General features: G+C 43.1%; 1 long non-coding RNA gene across 1 annotated transcript; it reads left to right on the top strand.

The window, feature by feature from the left end:
• Window positions 1-4548, top strand: LOC103280006 (uncharacterized). The gene is made up of 2 exons (XR_507101.2): window positions 1-157; window positions 3508-4548. It is a non-coding gene; the product is annotated as an uncharacterized LOC103280006 (long non-coding RNA).
• Window positions 4549-15900: the final 11352 nt, after the last annotated feature.

Below are 15900 nucleotides of genomic sequence, written 5' to 3'. Positions count from 1 at the left end.
GACGTTGTTTTCTTCCTTTCACTTCCGTCCTCGTCATCCCGACGACAACAAGGATACTCTCATTCATACTATAGAGAAGATGCGTCCTCGAGGCTAGAGCGGTGCTGTCAGTCATTGGCTCAGGCGGGCGCGGTGTCGCCATGGCAACACGCGTGACGTATGACCCTTTGAGGCTGAAAGGGGGGGGGGCTTGGTTTCCCTGTTGCCAGGGCAACGGATCCATTGCGGCACCCTTCTTCCATAATGCCGTGCTGATGCTCTCGAGAGGAAATCCAGGTGTATTCCATGGAACAAACTCAGGCCCAGATTATCTGCTTTGAACTGGATTATATGGCAGTGTAGACTGAGGCCTTTCCACACAGCTGTATAAAATCCCACATTATCAGCTTTGAACTGGGTTATATGGCAGTGTGGACTCAGGGCCCTTCCACACAACCATATAACCCAGAATATCAAGGCAGAAAATTCAAATATCTGCTTTGAACTGGGATATCTGAGTCCACACTGCCATGTATCCCAATTCAAAGCAGATAATGTGGGATTTTATTCAGCTGTGTGGAAGGGGCCCCAGTTCAAAGCAGATATTCTGGATTATATGGCATTGTAGAAGGGCCCTGGCCTTATGTTAAGGTCCCTTCCACACAGCTGTACAAAATCCACATTGAACGGGAATATATGGCAGTGTGGACTCAGATAACCCGGTTCAAAGCAGATACTGTGAGATTTTCTGCCTTGATATTCTGGGGTTTATGGCTGTGTGAAAAGGCCCTGACTGTCATAGAATCACCTGACTTCGTAGCATTTTCACCTACTGAATGTCCATTCAAGAATGCAGGAGCGTTCAATAGTCTGCATTCAATAGTCAGTGAGGTGGGGCCTTTGTCGCAACACTACCACTCCAGTCTGGATACCTGATATGCACATTGCCTTGGAAATTCCAGTCACTAAAGTCCACTATCAAACTCTAACAAGTTGAGGTCCCTTCCACACAGCCATATAAACCAGAATATCAAGACAGATAATCCACAATATCTGCTTTGAATTGGATTATCCAAGTCCACACTGCCATATAATCCAGTTCAGTGTGGATTTTATACAGCTGTGTGGAAGGGGTCCCAGATTATCTGCTTTGAACTGGATATGAGTCTACATTGTCATATAATCCAGTTCAAAGCAGATGAACTGGATTATATGAACTGGAATTAATTTGGCAGGGAAGAAGGGGCCTAAACTTAATCCAGGGTTTAATTCCCCACTGAGGTATGAAATTTAGGCCACTTCTACACTTCTTTATAATCCAGATTTTCAAAGCAGAAAATCCAGATTATCTGCTTTGAACTGAAAGACCCAGAACTAGAGACTGGGGCCCCTTCTACACTGCCATATAAAATCCAGATTATCTGCTTTGAACTGGATTATATGGCAGTATAGATTCATATAATCCAGTTCAAAGCAGATGTGATTATCTGCTTTGATAATCTGGATTATATGACAGTGTAGAAGGGGCCTAGGGAAACTTATTTTCTTTTGGTATCTCTCATGGTTGCTGAAATATTCTGGTAATTGCGTTCTTGAAAACAATTTGATATGTCTTGAAAAATTTCTCTTATGGAGAACACAAAAAAATACTTATTGAAGGAGATATCAACGTCCATCCATTCAGCTTTCGTGTGTGGAAGGGGAGAAGGGCTGTCGTTTCTTTCCTCACTTCATGCAGCAAAGTATTTTGAGCCAACCTTGCTGCCTGTGCAGAGAGAGACAGAAGTGAGACTTGAAAGTACTACAATGCAAGAAAATTAGCATGTGTTCCATCATTATGCAGTATTAAAGGTGAACAAAAGGATAAACATTTTCTGGGTGTATGACCTACTTCCAACTTGTAATGAACTGCTAGAGCTAGAGTATGCAAACTGCTAAGAGGGATAATTCACTTCCTTCCTGTGAACTGTCAATTTCTATTCAGCGAAAATCTGCATATGATTACAAGCCATCGCATAAGAGTTTCCTTTGATTATTCATGGCAGCTTTCAATTCTATTACTGTTATTGGTATCCCGCTTTCCTCAAAAATTGAAGCGTAAAGAGGCTCACCATTTAAAAGAACCATACAACTAAAACACATACAAAGTGAATATTTAAATAGAATTAAGCTATCGGCAGCATTAAAACACAGCATTATTAAATAAATACAGTGCAGTTTTTTAAAGCATCTGTATTTTAGAATTAATGCAGTTTGACACTATTTAAACTGTTGTGGTTCAATACTACAGAATTATAAGAGTTGTTATTTTACAAGATCTTTAGCCTTCCCTGCCAAAAATGCTGGTGCTTCACTAGCCTACAACCCCAAGGATTCCATATCACTGCGCCACCGCATTCAACACTCAGTATTTTATAGGCATTGGGTGGGTTTTGTCCTCATTTGACTGTTTTGTGGTACATGCTTTCCTGCAGCCCCAAGGTTTTCCCAAGCCAGCTGATATTCCTTTATTTGAGCTCCACAGAAATCTGTATTCTGAGATCAAATTGTCAGAATGGGGTCAGACGTCAGAGATGATATACATTTGCTTATAATAGGTCAACTGAGAAACTCCATAGGAGACATTTTTCTGTTTAAAAGACTGTCACAGAACTGCCTTCTGCTTGAAGTGCTGTCCACTCAAGTTTCGAAATAAAGATCCATGGGAAGAAGTAGAGACCTTAATGTTTCCCATCACTACTTGGACATCCTGGTTTTTTTGGCAAGATGTACCTATCACTCTAATTTCAAAATAAACTGTGTTTATTTAGAAATTACTGTATATACTCGACTATAAGCCTAGTTTTTCAGCCCTTTTTTTAAGATTGAAAAAGCCCCCCTCGGCTTATACTCGGGCGAGTGTCCTGGTTGGCTTATATTTGGGACAGTTTATTATTTTTCTCTATTATTATTGGTATTATTACATTTATTATTTTTCTCTATTATTGTTGCTACTATTACATTTATTTTACTCTATTTTTATTATTATTATTAATAAATTTATTATTTCACTCTGAACTTATTATTATTATTATTATTATTATTGCATTTATTTACTCTATTTATTATTACTTGTATTATTTTCCTGTACTTATTATTAATATTCCATGTATTATTTTACTCTCTTATTATTAAAAGGATACATAAGCACATTTACATTGAAGAAGATGAGAGTAATGATTTGATCAGAGTTGGACACTTATCTTAAATTTGAGCTTTATGTAAATATTCAAAAACATTTAACCTACTGATGTCTCAATTAATGTAATTTTATTGGTATCTATTTTTATTTCTGAAATTTACCACCCTCGGCTTATACTGGAGTCAATGTTTTCCCAGTTTTTTGTGATAAAATTAGGTGCCTCGGCTTATATTCTAGTATATACGGTAATTGTGAGGGAGAAAGAGAAGGAGAGGAGGAGAAAGGGGGGAAACAGAGCTGATTCTTAGTTTTGCCTTCCCACTTTCTTCCCATTACTTTTTTGACAGATATTCCTCTTGGCAATAGATACTGAAAGCCTCCAGGAGATTTTGAAGACCCAGCCAAGAGAGGGAGATGAGCACTAGATCATCTGCATACATCAAGATGAAAATCTTTCTGTTTCTTTCCATTACTGTACCACATAAGCTGAAGCATGGCATGTAGCTTACACCTGACCAATTGTAACTACTAGCAAAGCCAAGGTGACACAGAAAGGGCTTTCATTGTAAAGCTATGTGCAGGGTGATCTCCAATATCAAATCATTGCAGCCCTCTAAGGGGCCTGAAGCATTTCAACTACTGGAACTAGCTTTGAAAAGAAGGAGATCTCAAAATGAATATGTCTTATTCCTGTCAGCTGAAGAAGTATAAATTTCTTTTGCTAGCAAAGTTTTCCATACGGGACAGCAGCAACTCTTGCTGCTCAAATGTCAACATCAGCAACACTGGTTTGAAGACTCAAAACGGTATACATATAGAAGAAATAAGATGAGGACAGGTTTATGGCAATCTGAAGACAAACCTATGCCAGGGTTTTCTTGGAAAGATCTGTTCAGAGGTTTGCCTTTGCTTGTCTTTAAGGTGGAGAGAATGTGATTTGCCCAGGGTCACCCAGTGGGGTTCCATGAGCCAATGGGGATTTGAGTCTTGATCTCCAGTCGTAGTCCAATGTATATAATAGGGGAAACTTTCTCATGGTATAGTTAGATAAACTACTAGAATTCTTGCATAATTAAAGAATAAACTTCTCTATGAGATATTTATCATTTACTTAACTAGAATAGCTTTTGAAGGAAAGTTAAATATGTTCATGGAGTATAGGGTCATCAGTGGTCATTAGTCATGATGGCTTGACTCATGTTTCTCAGTATCAGTTCCTGATGAGTATGAACAGGAAACTGATGATATCTGACTTACGGGTTCCCATAGACATCTAGCTGGATACAGTAGGAACAGGATACTGAACTACAGTACTTACGCCTGTGAGCTGATTCAGCACAGCTTAAATGGTCTTGTGAGTTACATCCAAATAAACATGCATAAACAGACTGACCGGTTTGTCAAAACACCTGTGTACCAAAGGATCTGTGTTTGTGGTAGAATTTTCAAAAGGTTGTTTGAAATAGGGCTGTTCCACTTCTTTTCTTTCCTTCTGGGGGATAGTATACAGTAGAGTCTCACTTATCCAACACTCGCTTATCCAACGTTCTGGATTATCCAACACATTTTTGTAGTCAATGTTTTCAATACATCATGATATTTTGGTGCTAAATTCGTAAATGCAGTAATTACTACATAGCATTACTGCATATTGAACTACTTTTTCTGTCAAATTTGTTGTATAACATGATGTTTTGGTGCTTAATTTTTAAAATCATAACCTAATTTGATGTTTAATAGGCTTCTCCTTAATCTCTCATTATCCAACATATTCGCTTATCCAACGTTCTGCCGGCCCGTTTATGTTGGATAAGTGAGACTCTACTGTACTTCCCAAATTCTGTTCTGAAAAATAGCTTCCGTGGGAGTTGTATTGTTTGAAAAGTTTGCAAAATGTGTTCACGAGCAAGAACAGGACACATTGTGTGTGCGCTGGATTATTTTAGTCTACACTGCCATATAATCCATTTCAAAGCAGATTATCGGGGTTGTATATGGCAGTATAGGAGAGGCCTCAGCCATGATGATGATGATGCTGTCTCAGGAAGGTAGCTGGAACTATTCAAGATACACTCTGTTGATGTAGCATCCAGTTCAGTATCCAGTATGAAAACTGTAATAATGGCTAAAAAGGAGTGGAGTCATGGACTAGATTGGGAAGAGTGGGATTGCTTGCATTTCATACACCCATTCAGTCTACAGTCATAAGACTCATCGGTAACAGAAGTGGCACAAAATTTACTTCAACTTAATTCACTGAGGGCCCATCCAGACAAGCCCATATTCCCGGGACCTGTCTGGGTTTTTACTGGAGGTGTCCAAATGACACCTCTGGTAAAAACAAATTAATTTGGAAGAAATCATGGTTTTCCTGGTTTGTTTTGAATTCATTAAATAGACCCGGTAAGACCTGGATCTCAAGGTAATCCCAGCCAGTTTACCAGCTGTTAGGAATTGAGGAAGCCTGAAGTCTAAAACACCTGGAGGAGCACAATTTGAGAAATTCTGCACTAGGACAAAGAGAAAATTAGATGCTGTCCCACATCACTGGATATAGTGTTAAGGGCATATCTAGTCATACAGTAGCACACCAACTCCGTCATATAACCTAGATCACTATTCAGATGATAGAACTATATCTTTTGGGCTTCATGTTAATATTTAGACTAACAAGAGTGAGCGTAGTAACAAAAACTACAGGCTAACTGCAGTTTGCACAAAATAAGTCTCATTTTTGGACTCTCATAGGAATGTATGTTTTAAATGCTTTTCTGCTGAAAGAACCATTGCAACTATCTCACTTTGGACACAAGCATTGCACTCATCTGGGCTCCACTTTCATTTGGTACCAAAAATTGTTGCACATTGTTATTGATAAGCTTTTTGTGGCAAAATTAATGCAGGTGGTGGTCTACAGCAGAGAAAGCTACAATTGTCCTTTAGCTGATGGGTTCCAGCATCTCCGCAAATAATAAAGACCTGCTTGAGGCCAGCACTGTTGATCCTTATGGCTAGCTCATGTCCCACCAGTCTGAGGTGCCCCCTCCCATACTACAAGCAAAGCAGCTAGGGTGTGATTCTCTGTAGTCATATATGCAGAAACAAAGGCAATTGTGTTGTTCAAGCTGCCACCTTTTATATTTTAGGGTTTTTTTCATGTACAAATAGGAAACTTTAATAGAGGCAAGCAACATCGTAATTTCATACTTTAGTCAATGCATTGTACCATAAGTGGTATCTTTCCTGAGTTTATTTTGGAGATATTTTTGGTTCAGTGTTATGTACTAGTATGGACAGTATTGTGATGCCTCATGGGCCTTGTAGTCCCGCTCCTAGTGTCACTGTGGCTGATGAGGATGAAAACATGGGGTTTTCTCCGGATCAACAACAGCTGGAATCCTTCCAGATGCCTGATGTTGATGTTCTTGCCCAAGAACCCATTAAAACAGACCTTGAGCAGCTCTCACCTCCCTTCGCTAGGAGACAGTCCTTTGCTGCAGACAGGGGAGTGAAAGAGCGGGTTCGCAGGAGTTTGAGAATTGCAGCCAAACAAGACACTGATTAGCCATGTTTCCCCTGGGAAAATCCAGGGAGTCTCACATCTGGAAAGTTGGTTTTCGTTTCCTGTTCTCTAGGGAAAGAGAACGCTGGACACCTGTTTGGTGGGAAATGAGACCCAGTTAAAGGTGCCTGGCACGGTTGATTCCGTGCGGAGACAACAGAGCAGCTTCAGGAGTGATTTCGTGTTCCCAGCCTAGTGTGGACTTCGCTAAGTCCGCAAATCCAGTTTCCTTGCCTTGCCTCTTCAAGTATTCAAGAATTGCCTTGCCTCGTTTCTAGTCACGGACCTTGTTCCTAGATTCAAGCTTTGTTTCCAGCCTTCTTGTGGTTTTACCTTGGACCTTGAAAGACCCTGGACAATTCCCCACACTATTGCTTGGCAATAGTGTGTGTTTCGGTTTATTGGATTTTATCTTTGGACTCTATTATCATTTATTGGACAAAATATTTCTGGACTATATTTGACCTCATTTGAAAGGTCTGCTTCTGGACTATAATTTTTACTTGTTTTTATCATTCTTATATATTTCTTTAATAAAGATATTAGATAGTTATTGGCCTCCGTGTACAGTTCTTGGTGCTCGGCTGCCTTGAGTGTGACAGGTATCCTTGAAGTGACTTGTTTGACCTTGAAGGAACTGGGGGCGGTGACAGCCAACAGGGAGCTCTGGCGTGGACTGGTCCATGAAGTCACAAAGAGTCGGAGACTGAGCAGCAGTTATGTACTAGTGCATTAGGATGTGTAGGTCATAAATGCTGGACAATCCTATTGCAGGAAAATGACAAGACGTTGAACTACTTCCCAGTCAGGAGAGCTCATTCCACCTTGAATCTTATGCTGTGGGTTATAAATTGCAGATAGAACTTCAAGTAATCTTATTTAAAACAATGGTAAGAGTCTTTGTTGATGTGTGACAAACAAACCATGTACATATAAATTTTTCCTCTATTGGTTTTCATTTGTAAAGCTCACAGGCAATATGCCAATTTTTCACTAAGCACAACTATTCATATGCTGTTCAGATAGGCATTTGTGGTTAAGCCCTTTAAGATCTCGTTAGTTTGTGATCTAGCTATAGCTATTAGGATCACTAGTACATCTTAATGTGGCAGCGTTTTATTATTACCAGTAGAGACTGCAATAATAATGGTCAATTGAATTCTGTCTGCTGACCGGTTATGCTTTTAAGCAGTTTTTATAGCATTGTTTCTGGGATATTTAATATTAATTAGCCAATCATACATTTTAGATGTGTGATCTTTTGTGAATGTTGGAGATTTAACACATCCCGCATTGTGTGTGCACTCTTCTAGTCCATGTTTCCATTGAGCATTTTAGAAAGGTACTCACGTGGCTGTTTCTTAAGAGTCAGTTCAAGATAATGTTTTGCAGTTTAGTCTGGAGTATATATACAGGCAATGTTCCTTGCCTTTTTAAAAAGTCATTAATTTTGAAAAATTTTGTGTTTTCTCCATTTTTATATTGATTACATTTTCCCAGATGTAAAAACTTCAAAACATTCCCCAAAATCTGGTGTATGAATATTTCTGAAAGTTGGGGGGAATGATCCCCTATTAACTTGTGTCATTGTATAGAAAATTCAAGGAGATAGCTCTTGTATGTTTTTTATATATAGTTTATAAAAACTTTGAAAATTCCCCCAAAACCTGTGAATAACTAAAATGTTCTGAAACTTGATGGGCTAACAGTGGTAAATGTGTTCTACCACTGTCTCACCACAGCTGAAAAATGAGGGAGATAAGAGCCCCTGAAGTTTCCCCACTTGCACAATTACTATAAAACAGTAACAAAATTTCATTACTCTTGTTATAGTAACGAAATTTTCACTGATGACACTTTAGAAACATTTTAGAAACAAAACACCGATGGCCCCAGTTTTGTAATATGTCTGAAAATGTTTTTCCGATCGCACATGCCTAACATGTATAAACATGTGAAATGGGACAAACATGTGTTTTTGCTGCTCTAGAGACTAGAGGACTCAAATGGATTCAAATCACAGGAAAAGAGATTCCACCTAAACATTAGGAAGAACTTACTGATAGATTAGCGGGATATGCTGCCTTGGAGCATGGTGAACTCTTTCTGTGGAGATTTTTATACAGAGGTCAAATGGTCATCTGCCAGGAGTGCTTTGTGTATTCCTGTATGGCAAAATGGGGTTGGACTAGATGGCCCTTGGGGTCTCTTCCATATCTGTGATTCTATTCTGTGCAGCCTTCCTCTTTTTCTCCTGCCCTCTACTTTACCAGAAAGCCAGTGTTTTCAAGAACAGGCAGCAAATAAGAGGTAGCGTGATGCACTGACTGAGTTTTGAACCATGGCTCTGGAGACCAAGGTTCAAGGCCCACTTGGCTCTGGAAACGCAATAGATGGTGACTTTGGGTAAGACACACTCTCTCAGGCCCTTTCTACACTGCCAGATAATCCAGGTTATCAAAGCATTATCAGATTTGAACTGGATTATCCTACCACTTCGTCCTACCACATTGAAGCTGGAAAGTGTAGACTCAGTCTGACTCAGTGTTGGAATGAAAAACATGATTTCCTGTACCTTCATCACACTGTTTAATGTATTAGTGGTACTCAGCATTCTTTCAGATTTCTCATTACACTTTAATCGCTAGGCACCGCCCACCATCCCTCCCCCCTTCTTTGTAGGAAAAAAATCTCTTTGAAATATCAGGTGTTACATATCTTCAATTCCAGATACAAGGAAGCAGAGAGGGAGGGAGGGAAAGCCACGATTCTCTCTCTCTTAGCTGCTCCACCGAGAAGGATGTGGACCTTGAAAAATTATAATTCCGAGGACTGCATAGTGTGGAGCTATGTTATTTAAAGTGGGGTCAAAGAACATTCATTCTATAGTGTAAATACACGAAGAGAAGAGTATGGACCTTGGGAAACTAACTCCCAGGAGGACTCCATCGCATAGCGACATGGCATAATAGTAATAACTTTATTTTTATATCCCACCCCATCTTATATCCCGAAGGGACTTGGGGCGGCTTACATGGGGATCAAGCCTAGTAGTGCAACAATAGAATACAATAACATAAGATACATTTGATTACAATGAAGTAATACATAAAAACATATAAAAATTATAAAAGCATAAATACAACAACAGCTGATAATAATAATCCTTGTCTCCCAGCTTTCCCATGCAACACAAGGCACAGACATTACAGAAGGAAGGGAAGGAGCCAGAAAGGCTCTTTAAAAAAAGAGATTGTTCTGGCAAAGTAAAAAAAAATCGGTGAGCAAAAGGTAATTCTTTTCTTAACAAGGGAATTTTTGGCTCCTCCCACAATTTCCCCTCCCACAAATTGGGGAAACATTTCATTTTAAACCTGGGAGCAACAAATGCCATCACACTGCGAAATTGGCCAAACATCTGGACCATTACCAAAAATCCAGTTCCTCACCATGTTCACAAACATTTGAAAAGAATGCTGGTCCCCACACTTTCAAATACGCAGAGAATGCTCTATCCTACAGTTGAAGCGAAACTAATGTGATGAAAACAGTGGCTTCTCAGATTTTAAATGTAGCACTCAGTGGAATTTAGTAAATGTGATGAAATGGTTTGTCTACAGTGCCGTATAATCCAGTTCAAAGCAGAAAATGTGGATTTTATATGGCAGTGTAGAAGGGGCCTCAGAGGACATCAAAGGCAAAGCACTTCTATGGGTGTCATAATTCAGAAATGATTTGAAGGCATTTTGTTGTTTATTCGTTTAGTCACTTCTGACTCTTTGTGACCTCATGGCCGACAGAGCTCCCTGTTGGCCGTGGCCACCCCCAGCTCCTTCAAGGTCAAACCAGTCACTTCAAGGATACCATCCATCCACCTTGCTCTCGGTGGGCCCCTTTCTTTTTCCTTCCATTTTCCCCAGCATCATTATCTTCTCCAAGTTTTCCTGTCTTCTCATGATGTGACCAAAGTACTTCATCTTTGCCTCTAATATCCCCTCCAGTGAGTAGTCGGCCATTATTTCCTGGAGTATGGACTGGTTGGATTTTCTTGCGGTCCAAGACACTCTCAGAATCTTCCTTCAACACCACAGTTCAAAAGCGTCTACAGTGTTCCCTCACTACTTTGCGGTTCACTTTTCATGGATTCACTGTTTCGTGGTCTTTCAATAAATTCTAAAAGACTATTATAAATCATAAAAATTACAATTTACAGCCTAAGGAAGGGAGGAAGGAGAAGCCAAAGGGAGAGAAAAGGAGCCCAAATGGCAACAGGAGGAGAAGGAGGTGATTTATCAATACACGATTGGTAGATAAAGACTTAAAATAATGTATACATATTAAAATAAATATAGCATCTCTACTTCGTGGATTTTCACTTATTGCGGGTGGTCCTGGAACGTAACTCCCGCGCTAAGTGAGGGAACACTGTATTTTCCTTTGCTCAGCCATCCTTATGGTCCAGCTCTCACATCCATAGGTTACTACGGGGAATACCATTGCTTTAACTATGCAAACCTTTGTTGCCAGTGTGATGTCTTTACTCTTCACTGTTTTATCGAGATTGGTCATAGCTCTCCTCCCAAGAAGTAAATGTCTTCTGATTTCCTGGCTGCAGTCTTTGTCTGCAGTAATCTTTGCACCTAGAAATATAAAATCTGTCACTGCCTCCACGTTTTCTCCATATTTATTTATTTTATTTATTTTATTTATTTATTTCCAACATTTATATCCCGCCCTTCTCACCCGAAGGGACTCAGGGCGGCGTACAAAATTGGCAACAATTCGATGCCTATACATAATTAAAACAGCTATAAAAATCCAATAAAACAATTAAAACAATATAAAAAATATAAAAACATATGATTAAAATCCATTCCTCCAAAATCCTCGTGCTGTAGCCGTAAATCAGTCCGGGTCGTCATTATCGTTTAATCTTCAAAAGCCTGGGCACATAGCCATGTTTTCAGGGCTTTTCTAAAACTCAAAAGGGTTGGGGCTTGCCGTATTTCTCTGGGGAGGGTGTTCCACAGCCGGGGAGCCACCACCGAGAAGGCCCTGTCCCTCGTCCCCACCAGCCGTGCCTGTGAGGCAGGCGGGACCGAGAGCAGGGCCTCTCCAGATGACCTTAGGGATCTTCCTGGCTCATAGGAGGAGATACGTTCGGACAAGTAGTTTGGGCCAGAACCGTTTAGGGCTTTATAGGTCAAAACCAGCACTTTGAATTGGGCTCGGTAGCATATCGGCAGCCAGTGGAGCTGGCTAAGTAGGGAGGTGGTACGCTCCCTATAAGCCGCCCCAGTTATTAATCTGGCTGCCGCCCGTTGTACTAATTGGAGCTTCCGGGCCGTCTTCAAAGGCAACCCCACGTAGAGAGCGTTGCAGTAGTCCAAACGGGATGTAACCAGAGCGTGGACCACCGTGGCCAAGTCAGACCTCCCAAGGAACGGGCGCAGCTGGCGCACAAGTCTTAGTTGTGCAAAGGCTCCCCTGGCCACCGCCGAGACCTGGGGCTCCAGGCTCAGCGATGAGTCCAGGAGAACCCCCAGACTGCGAACCTGTGTCTTCAGGGGGAGTGCGACCCCGTCCAACACAGGCTGTAACCCTATTCCCTGTTCAGCCTTGCGACTGACCAGGAGGACCTCTGTCTTGTCTGGATTCAGTTTCAATTTGTTCGCCCTCATCCAGTCCGACACAGAGGCCAGACACCGGTTCAGGACCTGAACAGCCTCCTTAGTGACAGGTGGGAAGGAGTGACAGAGCTGGACATCATCTGCGTACAGATGACACCGAACCCCGAAACTCCTGATGATCTCTCCCAGCGGCTTCATGTATATGTTGAACAACATGGGGGACAGTACTGAACCCTGCGGGACCCCACAAGTCAATGGTTGTGGGGCCGAGCAGGTGTCCCCCAATGACACCATCTGGGAACGCCCCTCCAGGAAGGACCGGAGCCACTGCAAAACAGTACCTCCGAGACCCATCCCGGCAAGGCGCCCCAGAAGGATACCGTGATCGACGGTATCGAAGGCCGCTGAGAGGTCCAGCAGAACCAGCAGGGACACACTCCCCCTGTCCAGTTCCCGGCGTAGATCATCGACTAAGGCGACCAAGGCTGTCTCGGTACCATGCCCCGGCCTGAAGCCAGACTGCGCCGGATCCAGAAAATCAGTGTCAACCAAGAATGCCTGGAGTTGTGCAGCCACCACACATTCCACGACCTTGCCCAAAAAGGGGAGATTGGAAATAGGCCGATAGCTATCCAATTGAGTGGGGTCCAGTGATGGCTTCTTCAACAGCGGTTTGATCACAGCCAATTTAAGGCTCGCTGGAAATATGCCTTCCCGAAGGGAGGCATTCACCACCACCTTCACCCACTCGGCCAATCCCCCTCTGGCTTCTCTCACTAGCCAGGATGGGCAGGGGTCTAGGATGCATGTGGTAGCCCTCACCTCTCCAAGCACCTTGTCCACGTCCTCAGGCTGAACCAATTGAAACGAATCCATCAAAATAGGACAAGCAGGTGCTCTTGCTACCTCCTCGGAGACTGCCGTTAATATGGTGTCAAAGCCAGAACGGATCAAAGCGACTTTGTCCGCAAAGAACCGAGCAAATGCTTCACAGCGGGCTGCCGAGTTGTCAGGGATCCCGTCTTGAGGGACGGGATATAACAAACCTCTGACAACTCGGGACAGCTCCGCCGGACGGTTCTTTGCAGACGCAATATTAGCTGCAAAGAAAATGTTCTTTGCAGCATCTATTGCCGCGGCATATGCCCTAAGATAGGAACACAGCCGTGTTCGGTTTGGCTCGCTTGGCTCCGAACGCCACACACCCTCTAGTCCCCTCTTCTTTCGCTTCATTGCTGCCAACTCCTCAGTGAACCAAGGAGATGGTTTAGCTCGGGTACTTGAGAGGGGACGTTCCGGAGCGACCGTGTCTATTGCCCTAGCCGCCTCCTTGTTCCAGAGTGCGACCAGAGCATCGACAGGGTCACCAGCCGAGGTGGCGGGAAATTCCCCAAGAGCCGTCAGGAATCCATCCGGATCCATAAGCCTCCTGGGGTGGACCATTTTGGGTCCTCCACCCCTGCGGAGGTTGGGGGGCGCAGTGATTCTAAACCTGATCAGGTGATGGTCGGTCCATGGCAAAGGAGCGATGGTGAGCTCCTCCACACCGCCACCTTCCTCCCATCCCTGGCAGAAAACCAAGTCAAGTGTGTGCCCTGCTCTGTGGGTAGGGCCAGATACTAATTGGGACAGCCCCATGGTTGCCATGGCGGCCATGAAGTCCTGAGCCGCACCGGAGGGAGTGGCCTCGGCATGGACATTGAAGTCCCCCAGCACAATGAGCCGTTGGGACTCCAAAGCCAGGCCCGAGACCACCCCAGCTAGCTCAGGCAGGGAGACTGTAGTGCAGCGGGGTGGTCGGTACACTAACAGAATCCCTAAACTGTCCCGGCTCCCTACCCTCAGATGAGCACACTCAAACAAGGTAGACTGCGGGATGGGGCACCTGGTCAGGGGGATGGACTCCTTATAGACCACTGCAACCCCTCCTCCCCTCCCTCCAGATCTTGGTTGGTGCTGCACGGTATATCCTGGTGGACAAAGCTGGGTGAGGTTAACTCCCCCAGCCTCGTCCAACCAGGTCTCCGTTATGCACGCCAGGTCTGCCCGCTCATCCAGGATGAGGTCGTGGATGATTGCAGCTTTACCGTTGACAGACCTGGCGTTCAGCAGCACCACCTTCAGATCGGAGGGTCCGCCAACCTGGGCACCCAACTTTACTATGTCAGGAGGCCGTTTTAGATCTACAAGCACTCTATTTCTCACCCTAGGCCGAATTAAGTTATGCCTCCCTTTCCCATATCTCCCCCTCCCCTGGATAACTTCGATGGGGGCCCCCCAGCTGCTAAATGCACACCCTCTCCCTACATAGTCTACCATAGTTGTAGACTCACTTTCACACGTGAGGATCATATTACCGCTGCTTCCTACTCCTACCTCCTTTGAGGGTTATACTGATGTTCTGATTGGAAGCAGTAGTATACTCAGCGTAGGAGTTAAGATGTTAATTTCTTTACCCCAATCCTATAAGAGTGCTCCAGTGCTTCAGTGTTGTTTATATTGTTATCTATGGATGGTAATTGCACTGGCCCAATGGCCTCTAACCACTGCCCTCCCTTCCCACCCTCCTATTTGTGTCCCTGACCCTTAATTAATACTCTAGCTACTAACACACCTTGATCACTACAGACGTTGACTGTGGTTGTAACGACCTAAGTGCCAAAGTGCTATAGTGCTTAATTCAAGTCCAAAGAAGGGTCCAGCAATAGGTATTTGATGTTATCATAATAAATATTGGTGTAATATAGGTGGTAAGCGGTTTAGTTCATAAAGTGCAGTGCAGCAGTTCAGTTCTACTGGAAGGTGCTTATTGGTGCCCCTTCTACACTTAAAAGTGCATTAATGACGACAACACTGTCCCCACAAAGGACAGTGCCAGTTATCAATCAGCCTGGTTGCCACAATCTTGTTTTTTTTTTAATGTTTAACTGCAACCCAACTTTTGCACTTTCTTCTTTCATCTTGGCTATAAGGCTCCTCAGCTCCTCCTTGCTTCCAGCCATCAAAGTGGTATCATCTGCATATCTAAGGTTGTGAATGTTTCTTCCAGCAATTTAAACTCCAGCCTTGGATTCATCAAGCCCTGCACGTTGCATGATGCATTCTGCATACAAGGTGAATAGGTGGGGTGGGAGTATACAGTCCTACCGTACTCCTTTCCCAATCTTGAACCAGTCTGTTTTTCCATGGTCTGTTCTTACTGTTGCTACTTGGTTGTTATATAGATTCCTCAGGAGACAGACAAGGTGACTTGGTATCCCCATACCACCAAGAACTTGCCACAGCTTAAGTGGCTGAGGGGGAAAAGGAAGGAGCCTGAGGCTTTTAGGAATTGTGGGAGTTGAAGTCCAAAAAACCTGGAGGATGGCCAGTTTGCCCATGCCTGATCCAAATTATATGGCAGTGTAGAAGAGACCAATTTTCAAGTATAGTGGAGCAACTGGAATTTTGGATTGTTGTATGTTTTCCAGGCTGTATGGCCATATTCCAGAAGTATTCTCTCCTGACGTTTCGCCCACATCTATGGCAGGCATCCTCAGAGGCTGTGA

The sequence above is a fragment of the Anolis carolinensis genome, chromosome 6 (assembly GCF_035594765.1).
Source record: "Anolis carolinensis isolate JA03-04 chromosome 6, rAnoCar3.1.pri, whole genome shotgun sequence".
In the NCBI taxonomy this organism is placed as follows: domain Eukaryota; kingdom Metazoa; phylum Chordata; class Lepidosauria; order Squamata; family Dactyloidae; genus Anolis; species Anolis carolinensis.
Note: the sequence above shows the minus strand (reverse complement) of the source record. Positions and strands in the feature narration are given on the sequence as shown.